The sequence below is a fragment of the Octopus bimaculoides genome, chromosome 6 (genome assembly GCF_046866305.1).
Source record: "Octopus bimaculoides isolate indiv1 chromosome 6, ASM4686630v1, whole genome shotgun sequence".
Taxonomy (NCBI): domain Eukaryota; kingdom Metazoa; phylum Mollusca; class Cephalopoda; order Octopoda; family Octopodidae; genus Octopus; species Octopus bimaculoides.
Genome location: NC_142933.1, coordinates 36,463,716 through 36,480,538, shown reverse-complemented (window position 1 = coordinate 36,480,538; position 16,823 = coordinate 36,463,716). Strand labels below are relative to the sequence as shown.

General features: G+C 36.9%; 1 long non-coding RNA gene across 4 annotated transcripts in view; it reads left to right on the top strand.

Moving 5' to 3' along the window:
• Positions 1 to 16,823, top strand: part of LOC106881658 (uncharacterized) — a 197,742-nt gene that overhangs the window by 45,147 nt on the left and 135,772 nt on the right. Inside the window, exon 4 of one of the 4 annotated variants that reach the window (XR_016242227.1) lies at positions 3,138 to 3,662. The exons of the other annotated variants lie outside the window; for them this stretch is intronic. This is a non-coding gene — a long non-coding RNA (uncharacterized LOC106881658). Of the gene's footprint in view, positions 1 to 3,137; positions 3,663 to 16,823 lie in introns of those variants that run through there. 4 annotated transcript variants of the gene reach the window in all.

The following is a 16,823-nucleotide window of genomic DNA, read 5'->3' as shown; positions in this document are numbered from 1 at the left end:
AGGTTAAAGAGGAGGGGAAGAAGAAGAGAGGAGCCAGGTGGAGATAGATGTATTGGTAGTGGTGTGACGAGTGTTGGTGGTGTTAATGGCAGTGCTGGTGTTGCTGTATATTGTAGATCAACCACAAAAATTTCTACAATTCTAAAACAAAAGAGAATTTTATGAAGTAAAGTGATTGCTGGTGTTGATGCTGCTGCTACTGTTGTTGTTGTTGTTGTTGTTGTTGTTGCAGTTACAACTGTTGTTTTTATTGTTGTTATTGTCGATATTGTTGCTCATAGGTTCTGCCTTTTATCTTTTATCTGCTTCAGTCATGAGACTGCGGCCATGCTGGGGCACTACCTTGAAGAAAAATTATTAGTCGAATAATGAATCGACTCCAGTACCTTACTTTTTTAAAGCCTAGTACTTATTATATCGGCCCTTTTGCCGAACTACTAATTTACGAGGACGTAAACACACCAACGTCGGTTGTGAAGCGGTGGAGGGGAGGGACAAACACAGACACAAAGACACACACACGCACAAATGAGAAACAACGATGTACAGGTGTCAGTTCATTACGGCCGTTTCAAGTGACTCCTTTAATTGATTAATGAAAACATTACACCATTGCAAATGAACCGTTTTCGTCAGATGACTGCAGACATCTGACGAAAACAGTTTCTTTGCAATGATGTAACGTTTTCATTAATCAATTGAAAGAGTCACTTGAAACGGCCGTAATGAATTGACACTTGTACATCTTTGTTACTCATATCTTATTCACCTACTTGGAATCTGCACTTCGGAAATATTATAGAAAGTATTTTTACATAATGTACAATTCTGAACAACCAAGAGAGGATCCCTTCAGTAAACTGGGTCGTGTTATCTGCATACACTGCAAGAATATCAAGTGCAAACACTTCTGCACAGAGTTTGATATTCACCTTATATTGTTTGGGTGAGAAAATTAGATCGACCTAACAAGGTGTCTCAATTTAAGTAACTAATTCAACTGAATCTTAATCATATGTATGTATATATATATATATATATATATATATATATATATATATATATATATATATATATATATATATATACGATGAGCTTCTTTCAGTTTCCGTCTACCAAATCTACTCAGAAGGCTTTGGTCAGCCCGGGGGCTATAGTAGAAGATACTTGCCCAAGGTGCCACACAGTGGGACTGAACCCAGAAACATGTAGTTGGGAAGGAAGTTTCTTACCACACAGCCACGTCTGTACCAGTTATTCATTTCTAAATAATAGAAGCTGGCAGAATCTTTAGAGTGTCGAGAGCAGTGCATTACGGTATTTGTTTCGTCATTTTACGTTCTGAGTTCAAATTCCACCAAATTCAACATTTTATCGAATCCGGGATTCGATAAAATAGAAAAAAATATTAGTCAACTCCTAAGGTCACCAATATCGACTAATGCCCTTCCCTTTAAAAATTGTTGATTTCTTTTTAAATGGTTTCAAATGTTGGCATAGCGCCTGCACTTTTAGGAGGAGGGCTTTAACCAATTGCATCAACCCCAGTACTTCATTTTGTTAATTCCAAAATGATTAAAAGCAGATCCGACTTAAGCAGGATTTGAACTCAACGTAAAAAGCCGGAAGAAATTCTGCGAAGCAACATTTCTGCTTTAGTCTTGTTCTTAAATTATTTCCACAATAGGCACGGGGCCAAAATTTTGGAGAAGGAAGCTGCTCGATTGCATTGAGACGAGTGCACAATTGGTATTTATTTCGTCGACCCTGAAAAGATGAAAGGCAAAGTTGATCCCTTCTGCCAGATCGCCCCCTCATCTTGCTCTTGTGTGTGTGTGTGTGTATGTGTGCGTGTGTGTGTGTGTGTGTGTGCGTGCGTGCGCGCGCGTGTGTACGTGTGTGTTTATGGCATTATTCAGTTTCATTTCACGATTTCTAGCCAATAGAGAAAGAATCGGTTTCTAACCTAGATCCAAGGAATTCCAACATCAACAGAGTAATTTTACATGCATTTGTGTATACATGCGGTATCTGGAGTCTGTGCATCTGCAGACTTGTATGTTTTGTTTTCTGTATGTATTCTCATGCATATAGTTGCATGTCTAGACATGCACATATATACTTAAATGATTAACTTCTGGAAAGTTTTACAGATTTTTACGTTTCTAGTGATGACTTGGTATGAACGTAATGTCGTGTAGCGAAGAATTTCACAAAGTATCTATGAGGTTCTAAAGTTCTAGGTTCGATCTCATAACTCAATACCTTGTATTTTTTACTATAACCTCGGGTAGATCGTAGTCTTGTAAGTAGTATTTGGTGGACGGAAACTCACGTATACACATGACACATGCTCGTACATATGTACATTTTGAGTGTCTGCGTGTATGTATGTGTGTTTGTAGTATTCTATGTAAATCAAATAGTATATGTTGTTTTTCCTACTGCTTCTACTGTTTAGTGGGCATGGTTCACTTGTTTCGGTTTGGATGAATGTAGTCATTTATTCGTTTAACTCATAACTTGGTCGAAAAAGACTAAGACGATGAGCTAGCAGGATCGTTAGAACGTCGGGCAAAATACTTGGCGGCATTTCGCCCGTCTTTACGATCTGAGTTCATATTCTGCCGAGTTTAACTATCCGTTTTATTCTTTCGGGACCGATAAAATAATATATCAGTTTAACACTGGGTTCAATGTAAATTAGTTTTCTCCTCCCTCGAAATTCTTGGTCTTGTGCTAAAATTTGAGACCATTTGCGAAAAAGATTTTCCTCTTTTCAAAGTTAAATACTCTGCTGAATATATTTGCTTCTATTTTCCCATCAATTTTAATTACAAAATACTAAACAAGACTACTGGTAACAATATGATCGACTATTAAACACACACACGTGTATATATCAAATTAAAAATATTTCGTATGTCATTGAACAGAAAATGACTAAACAATGAAAAAATGAAAAGACAGTCACAATTACTTTTGTACTGTAAATAAATCATATTGTTTCAAAACACATAATTACATACCAGTTTCACTTTTAAAAGAAGATAATCATTGTAATGTACATGTGTAGTGGTTAGCTGTTTTCCTTTAATATATATGTATAAATATACATGCTTTAATATTTCGCCTAGGCATTTCAAGACTGATAACCTGGTGTAGAACTCAACATACGTATGCTTCAGAGCGAAGTGTTAGACGAGTATAGAACGGTAATAAGAAAAATAGATAACAAAGGAATAAATGATTATTCTTTGAACTTCATTAGCTTACAGCTGTTTCTGCTATAAGATGGAGTGGACTCATTGTTGAGTGCACCTGAATAACACCTTATAGTTTCATCGGAGCCTCGAAATACGAAGTGCAATTTATTTGGGAGGGAATTACATTTGTATGTATATATATTATATATATATTAAATGCATAGAAACATATATTAAAGTTATGTGCGTTTGTGTATCTTTTGACAATATAGATTGGCGAAAGATAAAATCATCGGTGAGAAACGGACATCCTGTGACATTCCACACGCCACTGTCACTCCCAACACCACAAATACAACGACTCTATTGCTTTCCAATCACAACTGAAAATATACGAATAACTGTTTTCTTTTTAAATATCCGAACACATTCTTCCATTACGCGGAACAGTTAATACTCTTGAACGCAATTTCCTATTTCTCCATGGATTTCAAGAATGTTTTTGAAGTAGTTTATGATTGTTTTAGCATCTCCTGTTAGTGTGTTTTGGATTTCAATTAACTTTGACTGCAAACTACCATTCTTCTAGTTAAATTATTGAATAGTTTAAGGCGACAGTTCCAATGAACCGAGATTGATCCAATTTCTAATGACGCCATAGTAAACAATGCTAGTTTTCTTTTAGTGCTTTCAGTGTTTGAGTGTGGAGCAGTCGTAGAATTCGCAATAGCCGCTGGTTGTTTTTGAGATTGAAATCTTTTCTGCTAATTGATCTTTATAACGATAATGATGATAACAATGAAGAACAGGAGACTGTTGGTAGTGGTGTTGATGCTGCTGCTAGTGGCGATGACAATAACGATGACGATGAAGAGGATGCTGTTGTTGCAGCGGTGACTTCTCCTTCTTCTACTGCTGCTGCTGCTGCTGCTGCCGCTGCCGCTTCTGCTGCTTCTGCTACTATTACCATCGATCATGGTGACAATGACGATGAAGAGGATGTTACTATTCCTGTTGCTGCGGTTTCGGCTGTTGCTGCTGCTGCTGATGAAGATGAAGATGATGACGAAAAAGATCTTCTTGCTGCTGTTCCTACTTATAATGTTAATAATAATGATGATGATGATGATAAAAGTTAACCCTCTCCTATCATATTTATCAATCCCAAAGTAGTTCCACAAGTACGAATTGTAATATTTTATTATCGTAATTCCTTCTAGCAACAGATTTTGTGACGAAATTTATAACTTGGATACCCCTATTCTACTTTTCAAAGAAGAGTTTCGTGTATGGTTGAGTCGACATAAATTTATTATTGGGTTCTCATACAAAATATATCTACTTTTGTCCTGCGATTAATTTCACCTTACGCTTCCACATGATAGTTGAGAGTAGAAACACTGAAAATCGTAGCAATTTCTGGAATAATCTATCTTCCCGTAAAAAAATATCAAACACTACCTTAAAAGTACAACACAGAACGCTGATAAAAGAAATACAGTAGATCTCGGGAGGTCAGGCATAGACAGGGTACAATAGCAATACCTCGGGAATCAATGGCTTCTCGCACGTAATACCGAAAATATTCGTTATCTCCGCTATTGTGTACAAGATATACTTACATAAACCTATCACACCACTGTTAAATATACACAGAATCTTCGAATCAAGGAAGCTATCCTAATTAATAAGTTGAAACCAGTATTTAGCAATAGTTAAGAATTATATGAAGCTGCTATAACAACACAAATCTGCGCATGTTACTTTCTTCTCCGACATATCTGAGCAACGGTTATAGATTAGTTCCATCTCCCATTTCTCCACATATCCTGGTGAAGCTGTCCTAACCCTGAAATATGAAAGAAATACAAATGTTCTGTTTTCACTTTTGTATTTCCTTTTGCATTGTTCGACCTTAACAAGACCTTTTTTTTAATATCTAATTTGATATCACATAACGCTTCACCCAAATTACTGTAAACAACCTTTCATCATAGTCATATCCACCTACCATTTTCAAAACATTAACTCCACTACTACTTCAACACTAAATCAATTATCTAGAAATCTTGCTCTATAACAAAGCTATAGCTGGAACTAATAACCATGTTTAGATACATATACTCAATCCTGTGCAAATCCACAAACAGCATGTACCAAAATCAACATATCAGTATAGTTTTTTTTTTTAAATATTATAATCTATTCATGATATACAATATCAAGGGTAACAGTTTTGCACCTCGCTATAACACTAATATCGCCACATAAGTTTTGGGACAAAGCTTCTGTTACATTATGAATGTAATAACAACGATCATCAGAGATTGTAAGGGTTCTCGTTTCGTGTTGTCCAAGACTAGGGTGTAGGGATAGTGTCTTTTTGATGTTGAAGGAGATTATACTGCCATGGCCGTCGTAGAGAATGTTTTTGAGATTTATTTATATGTAACAGTGTAAGTTTGATGTGAGAAATCTAGATTGTTGTCTAGATTACATGACGATAGCGTTTCTGTGCGTTGGATTGAGAAGGGATGAAAAATGGTATAAGCTGTATAGAAGTGAACATTATTATAGGTGACGTTGAAAAGGACGTTGGCGTATCAGAAGAAGGAAGTGGGTAGCAAAACTGAATTTTAGGGTACACCAGAGTGTCTAAATAGGTAAAGCGTTGAATTAGAGAAAGTCGCATCAACACACGTTGCAATGGTGCGATCTGACAAGAAGCTTCCAAGTCAAAAGACGAGAAATGCGTGATGACCATAAGTAAGTAGCTTAGCTACAAGAATCTGGATCTATACGAAGTACAGTAAAATATTATGTTGATGTCAAGCTTAACAGTATTAATTTTATCGAACTGGACGAAAGTTAGTCTTTGGTAGATCTGATACTGAGAGAAATAAACTGATATCAATGAGGACGGAGAGGGATGAAGGTTGTTAGGAAAGTAAAAGAATGCACAAACATAGGGCACTAACAGGAATCATATTTGGTCTACACATAGAAGCAACCAGTTTATTAAAGTATAGATGCAGCAGTGTACAATATATTAGAGTACATATATACTATGTACAGTATCATAGAGTGCAAATATAGTAGTGTGCAGTATTTTACAGTACAGATAGAGTGGCGTACAGCATTTCAGAGAAAAAATACTTTAGTGTATTGTATATTCGATCCATCATGGTTTATGCTAGCACTGCCTTGGCTTTTAATCTTCAATAAAAAGATCGTAACAAACTACAGCTAATACAAAAAAAGGATAAATTCAAATCCTTATAGCTTGTATACAGACCACAGTCTTATATTATCTACATTACTGGTCCTTAACCTGGGTTCATTTGACCCTTGGGAGTCCATATAAAATTTTCTCGTTAAAATTTCTGTGCAATAAATTGGTTATATTTCTACAATACACAAAATATTTTATCAATTTTTTTATACAGTTCCTAATAATATTTAATTATAAATGTACAATACGTTTTTTTTTTACACATCGAATGGCTATGAGGGTCTACTTGAGCAAAATAGGGATCAGTGGAGTTCATAGGCAAAATATGGTTGAGAATCCCTACACAATAAACAAACTTGAAATGAATAATCAACTGGATACCCAGTGTGTAGTTCGTAACAGCTGCAACTTCCAGCTTAGAAAAAAGAAAACAAAAGAGACAAACACCAACTAATAACACTGAACAAACATAAAGAGCGAACATTACAAACGGTAAAAATTATTAAACTTGTTAATAAAAATAATACACATTTTTCTAGGTTGGCGAGAGCATATTTAGATTTGGGTCGGCCCGAAGAGAAACAAAGCCTATACGAGAAATATGTATATATATACGGTTCGAGGTAAATTCCACCACGGAAAATTTCACCATAGTAAATTTCACCATAGGTAAATTCCACCACGGTATATTCCACTATAGTAAATTCCACAAATTTGATAAAAAAAAATAAAATAAAATAAAAATCAAAAAATGTAAACCAATATCAACTACATATAAGCAATTTCAGTAATAGAAAATCCTAAAGGACCACCACAAGAACCCCAAATTTCCATAATAATCCGACAGATGGAAATGGCATAAGAAATTTTCATAAGATCTCTCATAAGAATCTTCATATCCCCACCCGTCCAGGGAACCACTTCCAAAAGCAGGGTTAGTCTCGAGAGAATATTTTGTAATGTATATGTAATGAGACTTAATTAAATAATGCAAGAAATTTAATAAGCTGTCGCTCTACTGATTAATTCCCCATCGCTGCCTTATTTAACCAACTACATTAAGAAATATTTCTCATATTCTTGTTGAAGTTAAAGAATACGAAACAAACTCCACTGAAGCCACTAAAAAGAACATCGCTTATTGACCGTACTTGACATCAATCATTTCCATTAAGCGCCGTGTCCATCATGTAAACCGTGAAACCGTAAAAGCGTGATATGATGCTCCATTAACCGGGCAAATAGCCAAAACAGAAACTACGTAATTCATTTACTACGATCGAACTAATGAATTGATATAGTAGAAGGTAATCTGTGTAAAATATCTGCTGTTGGCACGGCTAATTGGCACGCATACTGGTACGGCTACTTGCACGGCTGTTGGAGACAATTTCACAGTGAGAACACAATATAGGATCTTATCGTCGGTAACCAAATATCTATAACTGCTAAATAGCATAAATCACACAATTACATACATGCACATACTCACACACAGAGACACACACACAGACACAGAGATAGCATACTCAGACACATACAGATATACACACATATACGCATACAAACATAGACATATATACGTACATACATGCACATAGATACGTAGACACATCCTACACGCATTCTGTACACACATACATAGAAAGACATACGTATAGACACGTATGTAGATACTAACACACATATACATAGAGAATATGCACACACACACACACTCACACATTCGTACACATACACGCACACAGATAGTTTCCACACACACATTCCCTCTAGCTCTGTCTGGCCTCTCTCCACAGACAAAAAATACACTAACACACATATACTGGCATACACACATATGTATGCACACACACACACACACACACACACACACACACACACACACACACACACACACACACACACGCACGCACATATGTCCATATGCACAGTTGTGACAATGGCTCATTCAAATTTCGGTTCCTCACAGCCGATTCACTGTTCAAATGCAATTGAATATGTGTATGTGTGTATGTATGTACGTGTATGGTGTATGTGAATGTGCGTGTTTACGTGCATGGTGTGCGTGTATGCGTGTGTGCACATATGAAAGTGCCGTAACTGTGTAGACGTGTGACTATGTTTAATGATGAAAGCATGTTTTTGGTGTATATATGTGTGTGTGTGTGCGTGTATATAGGCGTGTGTGTGTGTGTATGTGTGTGTGTGTGTGTGTAACTGCGTAACTGAGTATATGTGGGTGAATGTGTATACGCCAGTAAAAGTGTGTATTTATATGTCTATGAAACGATAGTTTATCTATCTATCTATCTATCTATCTATCTATCTATCTATCTATCTATCTATCTATCTATATAAAACAGAGTTTATGTGTGTGTGTGTGTGTGTGTGTGCTCGCGCGTGCGTATGTTTCGAATGTGTTTGCGCGTATGGATTTGAAAACTGAGTTGCCGATTTTGACGAATGGGGTATCAAAAGATTCAGTAATCTTTCGCTTACCAAATGAAGTATGTTTTTTGCGCAACCCTTTACTACTACAAATGTAAACGCATGCACACGCACATTAGATACAAGAATGACTGTGTGGTTGAGAAGTTTGCTTCCCAACCGCATGATTCCACGTTCAATTACTCTGCATGGTACCTTGAGCAAGTGTTTCCTACTATAGCCCTAGGTCAACCACAGACTTGTGACTGAATTTGGTACGCAGAAGCTGCAGCGTTGTTCATCAGAAAATGACCGAAAAACATGTTTATAAAGAAGAGTTATTTACTTCATACTCCTCGTGTGCCGATTCTGCCGCCCATAAGAAAGGAACAAATAATACAATGTAGCTATACGTCATAACACCCGATTCACTGTTCAAATGTTATATTATTAGCTTCTCAACCGTGGAGAGAGGCCAGACAGAGCTAGAGGGAATGTGTGTGAAGACTGAGAAGGTGAATGACAAGGACCTTTTTGTGTGCACAGTCTGTGACAGACCATGTCTGTCCTTGGCTGGCCTCAAATCTCACCTGCGAACCCATGGAAAACAAACCTCACCCAGCTATTCTGATTATATGTCTGTGCACACGTTTGAATGCGGTGTGTGCCAGAGGGTTTGCAAATCCAATGGGGGTCTTAAAAGACATGTTAGGATCCACAATGAGCAGAACTTACTTGCAGGTATTGGTAGTGCAAATCAGAGGTGCAATCTGTGTGGGTGTTTTTTCAAAACACTGTCTGGTTTAAAAAGCCACATCAGACGCCATGAAAGGGCTAAGGTGTAGGTGCAGGAGGTGGTCAAACTCTGTTTAAGGAGTAGACAACCACCACCACCACATGTATATATGTATGTATGTATGTATGTATGTATGTATATATATATATATATATATATATATATATATATATATATATATATATATATATATATACACATACACGAGTGAGTAGACAAACGAAAGAAGGGCATTCGACATTTTTATTAGGAGTTAATATATCGATCAGAACAGTTTGATTCAAACTCCTTGGTACTCTGAGTTTGAAGCGTGGTGCTAATCTTTGGCCATGGGCTATGGCTGAAGATTAACATCAAGCTTGAAACTCAGAGTACCAAGGAATTTGAATCAAACTGTTTTGATCCATATACATATATATATATATATATATATATATATATATATATATATATATATATATATATATATATATATATATATATATATATATATGTGTGTGTGTGTGTGTGTGTGTGTGTGTGTGTGTGTGTGTGTGTGTGTGTGTGTGTGTGTGCGTGTGTAAATTTGCCAGATGATTTTCCTAAATGAAAAAATATAAATTCTTATGTAAAAGTCTCAAAAATCACCGGCACAAATCTTTTGGAAAGAGATTTTCGTAACATGCGAGTGCTTTTGCTGTTTACACCTGTTCAAACACATATGGTGCAATCTGCATAGATGAAGCCGTTTTTAAGTAGTGGTATTGACTATTTTCAGTTCAGTTCTAGATCTAGAATTCTCACAACGTATTCTTTTGCGTTTGTAGATGAGCATTTTCTTCTATTTTGAAGAAAGGGAATATTTTGAATATCTATTACCGATAAATTTTATCAACAAAATCTTATCTGGAACGCTCCTCCCCCATCATCCGGTTGAGAAGCTAATAATATAACATTAGAAAGAAACTAATAATATAACATTTGTGACTTCGTTTGTATCCAATGATGTTGATTGGTTTTTTCTTTTTCCTATTTCTACTCCGAAGTGAGGAAACAGAAATACCGTATGTAACGTTGTCCCGGTGTGCAATAATCCAGAGGGAGAGTCATCACCAAGCTTTCGTTGAAGCAAATGTTTCGGAGAAGGAATTTCCGAAATAACACCGACTTCATTGCAAAACCGGCGATCTCACTCTTGCTTATTTCTGAACTACTTGGCTTTGTAGGTGTGGAGGCGCAATGGCCCAGTGGTTAGGACAGCGGATTCACGGTCGCAGGATCGCGGTTTCGATTCCCAGACCAGGCGTTGTGAGTGTTTATTGAGCGAAAACACCTAAAGTTCCACGAGGCTCCAGCAGGGGATGATAGTGAACCCTGCTGTACTCTTTCACCACAACTTTCTCTCACTCTTTCTTCCTGTTTCTGTTGTACCTGTATTTCAAAGGACCAGCCTTGCCACACTATGTCACGCTGAATCTTCCCGAGAACTACGTTTAGGGTACACGTGTCTGTGGAGTGCTCAGCCACTTGCACGTTAATTTCACGAGCAGGCTGTTCCGCTGATCGGATCAACTGGAACCCTCGTCGTCGTAACCGACGGAGTGCCAACCACAAGACTTCGTAGGTAACAACCTTAGCGGTGTTGTGCAATATATTATAGTCTTTAAACTTCAGCAAGGATATTGCTGACTGTCTTTGTCTTTAGCGTCTAGATAATTTGTCAGCGATGGCCATATTCGTCTATGAGTCAACAGCCATTATGTTTGCAGACATCACCTAAAACATCATTTTCCCATTTTCCCCGCCAAATACAGAAGATAGCACTTAATTGTATAAAATAAAGCAGAAATATTTTAGAAATTCCTGAGAACAGACAGTTTAACTCGTCTTTCAAAGGGGATTTTGTATGAGAAGGCATTATTTTGCATGTTTTTCAGTGTTGTGTGTTTCTATAGTCATTAATTCGTATATCGTTTGTGTGCATCTATATGTGCATACTTGCAATCATCTATCTATCTGTTTGTCTGTCTGTCTGTCTGTCTGTCTGTCTGTCTGTCTGTCTGTCCGTCCGTCTGTCTGTCTGTCTGTCTGTCTGTCTGTCTGTCTGTCTGTCCGTCTGCCTGTCTGTCTAAGTAGATAACAGAAAACTATCGTCGCTTTATTACAGTTTGTTCTTTTATTTTGATCCCCCGCTTTTCTCTCTCTCCCCTCTCTTTCTCTTTGTCGTTCTTTTTATATACAATGTATATATATCTGTATATATATATATATATATATATATAATCAAAAGGATGTGCTATAATAATATTCCACAGCCATACCAACAATCCAATGATACTAATCCACATAAACAAACACACACACACACACACACACACACACACACACACACACACATACATATATAGATATACATACACACATATATATATACATAGATGCATATATGTGTGTATATATTTTATATATATTTGTGTTTCTACGTATGTTTGTATATATATATATATAGGTATATATTTATATATATGTATATGTGTATGTACGTGTCTATATATGTGCGTTTGTATGTATGTATGAATGTATATATTAAAGAGCACAAAGCTAAAGAAGTTTCATTAAGAGCGGACTGTTGTATAAATTATTCAGAAAGAAAGCCAAGTTAGAGAAACAAAAGAAAGCAATAGAACAATAAAAAAAGGAGAAAGATGAAAGAGAGGAGGAGTGGATGTGTATTGTAATATTGGTAAAATACAATTATCACTGTGATCGATACGAAAGACAACATTAATCCAAAAGCAATGAAGCCTATTTTGTTAGTAATCAATAGTTATTGGTTGTTCATTCGCTTCACTGAATATCACAATATAAGCGTTAGTGAACAAGAACAGAGTCAACTACAAGCAAGTTGTAACTCACCTTTAACTCTGCATCGACCGTCAAAAGTCGGTCAGCAGTTCTGTCGAGGAAGTATTAGTCACAAGGGTACACTTGGTCATACTGCTCACTTCCATTGACCATTTACTATGTCTAGGAAATATTTTCTCGTGTCCATCGATAGAAACTGTGTAAATTTGACTCATTTGAATATTTGAAAATCTGCATGCTGGTATTATTGTTCGTATGGTGCTGTTTTTATTTTAGCAACGTGAGTTTTTTAAAATTTATTTTTGAGGTTGCTATTAGTGGCGATAGGGGATTGAGAACTCAAAGAGTCAAAAGGCGAAGAGTGGACTGTTGTTGAGAGTGAGGTTGTAGGGAACGGAAATGCTAACGATTGCTGAGTATGGAATCATTATCTCTTGGCAGAGGGAGTACTAACACAAGACAGAGTGAGTATTGACACTAAACAGAAGAAATACTGGAACACGTGAGGTAAAAAGAGTTCTAACGTTATAAAAGTCAAAAGCACTAATGCTGTTGAGAGCAGAAGTAACGATTGTATGGTGACGTGAAATATCGGAGACGCTATGGGGACAGGAGAAAAGTGACGCTAAGTAAATGTGACTGTAACTAGAGGATTGAGTTTATAAAGAAAAATAGAGTACTGAGATTGTAAGGTGTAAGAGTAGATACATGAGGGAACAGAAGTTTGATGTTATTGTTGCTACTGAGGCTGTTGAAAATAAGTGAGTACTAAGGCGAGAGAGAGAGAGAGAGAGAGAGAGAGAGAAAGAGAGAGAGAAGGGGAAGAGTGAAAGAGACAGAAGGAGAAAGAAAAGGAGATGAAGAGAGAGAAAGAAGGGGAGAGAGATGGAGGGAGGGAGAGAGAGAGCTGATGTTATGTGAAGTAGGAGTATAGGCAAAGTTTTCCTTTACGTCATATATTATACATATTTATGGATGGCTTAGCAAAAAAAAAATGTAGATATTGATAACTGAATGTTCAGTATATGAATCCACAGTGCCTGATAACCACTGATGGTTACCACATATCTATAACACTTCCAAGACAACGTCACAAACGGTGAGTTTCTTATTTAAAGCCGGAAAGTTAGTTGTCCTTGAACATTTGATGTGGGCTTCATACGAGACACAAATGCAACCCACATTTGAGTCCGTACAGCTGATATGTTTGGGATACTGCAACAGCTGCTTCACAGTGAAACATTTTGGACCACATTCACAGAAAAGACGAGCTGACTTACTGAGAGACGTTTATTGAACAATTTTTCACATATTAACATTCAGTGTCCGCTCTGTCTTTCCCACTTTAACCATGAAGTTTCTCCTTCCTGTAAAGAAAGTAAAAAGAAACTGTGTATCATCTCCGCTGAATACTTTCCGTTTTTATCTACCGCTTCATTTTCTTGTTCCCTTGCCTCACTTTATGAAATTCTTTGGCCACACTTTTTAGAACTCTGTTCCTATCCAGATTTTCTCCACAGATTGATTAAGTTGTACTGAAATGAACGTAGTAGTGGTGGCGGAAATGTGACATTACACTAGTTTTAAAGAATTTTCAGGAATGAAAACATAAGATCCTCTTTTTTACACCAATTCATTCCCCAGAGATTAGAAGCAGGTTTTACTGCTAGTTTGTAAATGATGTATCACAACAGCAAACGACCTTATGTGTCCCTACAATAGCATGGTCAAATGAGTCACAACAGTAACATAGCCTCTAGTGTTACAATAGGAACCTGGCCTTTCGCGTCACAACATCTGTTGTACAATAACAATGATGTTGTCATTATGTCAACATTGCTTGTGATAATTAAATATGCATGTGATGATATAAATACGTCAGTAAGTGAATAACAATTATAGCTGACAAGACAAGTAGGAAATTTTAAATGTGGTTATAAGACAAGAAGGAGATAGTAAAAGAACTGTAGTAGACAATATCTATGATTGTAAGACAAGTAGTAGATGTTAAGCAAGTATGTCAGGCCCGGAGTACATACTAACAAAAGATTTAAAGCCAGTGACGAAACAATGTCTACGAAAGCGACAAGTGGTATACAACATCGACAGCGCTAGAAGTTGTATACTTGTAAAAGGAGAAGCAACACATTAACTACACAGGTAAGGCCAGTGGTCAAAATTAGGCCAGTAATAGATAATATCTGCAAGTATTTCAGCTGTAGGTTTTACTTTCGTTATTGAAGAAACTCTGCCAAGACATTCACTCCGATCTTTATTTCAAAAATATATAAATTGAGCCATCATTAATTTCAGATAGTTTCCCTGGCAACAGCTACAAATATCGTCTTGCCACTGGCATTACAGTTGTAGTTGTAGTGCTTACCACTGACCTTACAGATGGAGTTAGTGAGAACAATAAGCCTTGAAAATGTAGACCAGTAATAGATAAAATCTACATTAAGGTCAGTGGCACACACTATCTACTTCTGTAAGGCCAGTGGTACACATCATCTTTAAGGCCAGAGAATACACCGTTAGCATCTCTAAAACAAATGCTACACACTATCTACTTCTGTAAGGCCAATTGTATATACTATCTCCAGCTATAAAGCAAACAGTACGTATTACTTATTTCTGTAAGGCCAGTGGTGTACACTATCTATATCAGCAAGACTAGTGGTACATACTATCTATATCTACCAGGTCAGTGGGTGACACTACCTCCACCTATAAGGCAAGTGTACATATCATCTAGAACTGTAAGGTTATTGGTACACATGACGGTGTACATAACCAGTCGTAATTCTGTATCGGCACGGACAGTGATACATCTCTAAGGCTATTGGTACACACTTTTCCATCTGTATGGTCAGTGGTATACAGTATGTACACACTCAAGACTGATGGTACACATCTACATCAGTAAGGTCAGTAGTATAAGCTAGCTGCACTTATAAAGTTAATGGTACACTCTACCTGCATCTGTAAGACGAGTAGCGCACTCTATTCCATTAATAAATTCCAATAGTACACACCGTGTACAACTGTAAGGTCAGGAGTAGATACTATATATTTAAGGCTAGTGGCATACACTGTCTATATTTAGTGGGAGACAGTGGGAGACACTACTTCCATCTATAAGGCAAGTGTACATATTATCTTGAACTGCAAGTCATTGGTACACATGTCAGTGTAACATGGTCAGTGGTATACACTAACTCTACCTGTAAGGCTATTGTTGTACGTCATTTCTATCTATAAGGTATATGGTATATACTATGAATATCTGTAAGGCTAGTGGTGCAGATCATCTCCATCTATAGGACCAGTGCTACACACTAAGTATATGTGTAAGGCTATCAGTAAACACTATCTACACTTGTAAGGCCAATGGTGACCACTAGGCTAGTGGTAGACAATATCTTCATCAGTAAAACCAGTGATATACTCTATCTATGTCTGTAAAGTCAAAGGTACACAATATTTCTGTAAGGTCAGCGGTATACAGTTCCTTCATCAGAAAGGCCTATAAAACATATTACCTACATCTGTAAGGTCCAGCTTTACACACTATTTATATCTGCAAGACTAATATTACGCAATATATCTGTAAGGCCACTATTACACATCATCTCCATATATAAGGCCAACGCTACACACTATATATGCAAGGCAAATAGCACATACTGCCGCTGTCTGTAAGGACAGCACTACATACTATCTATATGCATAAAGCTGGTGGTACACACTATCTATATCTGTAAGGCCTCTGGTACACACTATCTACAGCGTTAAGAACAGCCGTAAACACTATCTACATATCTAAGTAAATATTTTCTCCATGTACAAGATGAATAGTACACACTGTCTAGAACTGTAATACCAGTGATGCATACTACTGACATCAGTTAAGCTAGAGGTACGACTGTCTCCACGAGTAAGACGAGTGGTAGACACTATATTTTCAAGACTTATGCTTCTCACTATTTCCATCTGTAAGGCCAGTGGTAAACACTATAACTATAACTTTAAGGCCAGTGACGAACTATAATTACATCTGTAACAAACGATATTTATAGCTGTTGCTAGGGAAACTATCTGAAATTAATAATGGTTCAGTTTATGTATTTTTGAAATAAAGATTGGAGTGAATATTTTGGCAGAGTTTCGTCAATGACGAAAGTAAAACCTACAGCTGAAATACGTGCATATATTTCTTACTATCATTAGATGCATGATGAAGGCGGCGAGCTGGCAGAATCGTTAGTACGCTGCACAATATGCTTAGCGGTATTTCGTCCGTCTGTATGTTCTG